The sequence below is a fragment of the Phascolarctos cinereus genome, unplaced genomic scaffold, assembly GCF_003287225.1.
Source record: "Phascolarctos cinereus isolate Bilbo 61053 unplaced genomic scaffold, phaCin_HiC Scaffold_8;HRSCAF=390, whole genome shotgun sequence".
Classification (NCBI taxonomy): domain Eukaryota; kingdom Metazoa; phylum Chordata; class Mammalia; order Diprotodontia; family Phascolarctidae; genus Phascolarctos; species Phascolarctos cinereus.
Genome location: NW_027556291.1, coordinates 76966148 through 76969488, shown reverse-complemented (window position 1 = coordinate 76969488; position 3341 = coordinate 76966148).

Genomic DNA, 3341 nt, shown 5'->3' with positions numbered 1-3341 from the left:
GCTTTTACCTCAAACAGCAAGTTTCATTAATCACAACTTAGGAAAAACTATTCCAGAATTTACATCTCAAGCTTAAATTTGTCCTGTTGCAAAAAGCTAATCATTAGAGCTTTCTATACACTTGCAAATTCTTAGCAAGCCATACACAACCCAAACAAGCTTTTTGGCTAGTTTACACATTAAAATAACCAATAACAGCCTAATTATTTTAGCGGTAAACAAATTATGAAAAGTGCTTGACATAACCGATACAAAAAGTTCACCAATTTGAAACGTGACACAAACCAATCAGGTGACCAGTTTTGTTAAATGCATTTCGAAATTACTGTACACAGAGAATCAATATCTCATCATTAACAGTTAAAACTACAAATTTAAAACAGCATGCTTACCCAAGTTCAGAGGCCAGCTTCATTACCTTGAGCAGGATGTGCTGAACCTGGGTGATGCTTCCAGGCAAAGGTTGCTCTAGGGCCCAAGGCCATTGCCAGGGGGGCCCATGCTGTAGCTGCTGCCCCTCCCATCTCCTTCCTTTCCCAGGTGGGGGAGGGTAAAATCAAAGGTGAGGGGTAAAGGGTGAAACACTCTTCTTCTATAAGAAGGGTTAACAGATACCCTCTTGACTCAAGGGAAGGGAGTAGGAGAAAGGAGTGACCAGGGTTGTAAGGAGGAGTTTCAAAACTCCTTAATGATCAATCACAAAACTTCCAGAATCTGCCAAGATATTTTTAGTTGTTCTAACTTTTCCCTGTAACCTCCACGAAGGAGGATTCAGAGGTGTAGAGGGAAGGGAGTAAGTAAGCCTCAGGGAACGAAAAAGCAACTGCAGTTTTCCCAATTCCCTAGCGCAGAGAGAATTGACAGAATTGGGCATACACTTCTAGATAGGGTGTCTGTCTTTGTCCTCTATGCTGTGGAAGGTGTACCCAGGTCCTTGGCCTCTAATCGAACCAGTGGACAGAAAACCTGAGAGCGTCAGGCTGAGTGTGAGACAGCCTTGTAACTGTCTGCCTGAAAAGCACCTCCAAGCCTTGGTGCTTGGAGAGCGACCCCAACTGTAGAATAAGAAAAGAGGGTGGGGAGGCTTACATACCTGCCAGTCTTGTCTGCGGAAGAACTTGGAGTTAGGCAGTTTCCCTGTATGGGCCACCAAAATGAGGTTTAGGGGTTTAGGGATGCTGGGACCCCAAAATCACAGCACACAGATCCTGCCCGAAAGAATTTGACCAAATCCCTCTTTCAGCCAAAGACAAGGTTTATTAGAATATCTATCATATTGGGCAGATTCTTAAGGAGCCTGAACATTAGTAAGCTATTGGCTAGATTATAAGAATCTGAGCAGTGGTATTTTAAGAATCTAAGCCTGTTTTTTGTTTTTAACAAAAAATGAATTATGCAAGCTTCCTTTTCAGAGGTAACAATGACAGTTGAAACATGAAATTTGACCACAGGAGAACGAATGTCAAAATCTTCAAAGTAATCACAATACAAAAATTAAGCTTAGAACTAATATTAACATAAAAGGAATCATAAGCAAAAAGAAGCTGCAATTGACCACCAACAACCTGGGCGGTACATCCATCGCCATTTTCAATCTCTATTCCTGCTGTCTCCTTTCAATACATGCTACCTTGATTGAATTGAAAATACATGACAAAGAAGAAAAACACCACTAACATATGATCAAATTAAATATAGTAGAGAGAGTACTGGCAGTATGGTCAGAATATATAGTGGGGCCAATCAGACCTTGTCTCTCTCTCTCTCTCTACTTATTTGGGCTTGGGCAAGTATACTTAGGTACTTAATTACCAGGTGTGTTGTGGTAGTCAAATGAGATAAAATCTCTACAAAATAATATATAAAGACAATTATTATGAACATCATTATTATGTAGCAACAATTAAAATAATAAATCAGTCCAGAATAGAATAGAATAATTTATTCTGGGCATCAGAAGACAAACCTCCATGGTGGCCCTGACTGCCTCCCACAGAAAACCTCAATTAGTTACTCTAAAAAATGAATTATGCAAACTTAATTTTCTAAGGTAGCAGTGATGGGTTTTGAAAAAAACAATGTGAAATTTTTCCACAAGAGTGTGTCTGTTAAAATCTACAGAGTAATGGTCCTACTAAAAATAAGGAACAAAATAATGTTGTTGTGAAAGTATTCATGAAAGAAAAGAAGCCACAGATAACAGTATAGATGGCAAAAGAAACTGGGCCGGACTTCTTACATATTTTTCCCCTTTCAGTCTCTGTTTATGTTGTTTCCATTCCATAAATGAGTCTGAGGGACTGACAAACACATGAAGAGAAAAAACCAAGGTGTGGGTAAATTCAATGCATTGAACAAAAGCCAGGCACTGGGGTCAGAACACATGGAGGTCTCATTCAGACCTTTGTCACTGTCTGCTTTTCTGACCATGGCAAGAAACTGAAGGTACCTATTTGCCATTTTGGTTGTGGTGAGCAAATGAGAAGAAATATGTACGGAATAAGAGATAAGAACAGTTGCCATTGTCTTCATCCTTGTCCTTCTCATCCTTTTCATCATTATTATCATCAACATAATGATTATTATTTTGCCCCTATGTTTAAAATAATAGATCAATCGAGCGCAGCAAAATAGTTTAATTAGGTCATTGGCAAACACACCACCATGATGGTCCTAACTTCCCACACACTACTTCAATAACTTACCCTAAAAAGGGCATTATTCAAACTTAAGGGAACAATGTAGGTTTCAATAAGAAATTTGTCCATGAGAAGGAGAATACTAAAATCTTTAGAGACATAGTGCTATTAAAACTAAAGTCATAAAAAACGATAGCATCAAGGAATTCATAAACCAAGAGAAATAGCAAATAACAGCTGGATTAGCTTGATAAACTGCCTCAAGACTGGCTCATACATTGCCATCTGCAATCTCTATTCCTATTGCCTCCATTCCTGGAATTCTATTTTGAAGAAATTAAAAGCATGTGACCAACAACAACAATAGCAAAGACCAAGGTGTGAGCAAAGGCACCAGGTTTAGAAAATCCCCAATCAGACCTTGTCTACCTGTTTGGCCTCAGGCAAGTACCTAAGACCTTTCTTCCCTCCCCTGTCTGATTAGAAGCCGGTAAATACAATAACACTGAATTCCTTTTTATGTTTAGCTAGGTGAAACATGAAACTCTTGTAGCATCAAGGATTAAATGAATGAAATGGAATTAAGCTGGGGGCAGCTAGGTTGCACAGTGGATAGAACATGGGCTCTGGAGTCAGGAGGACCTGAGTTCAAATCTTGCCTCAGACACTTGACACTTACTAGCTGTGTGACCCTGAGAATGA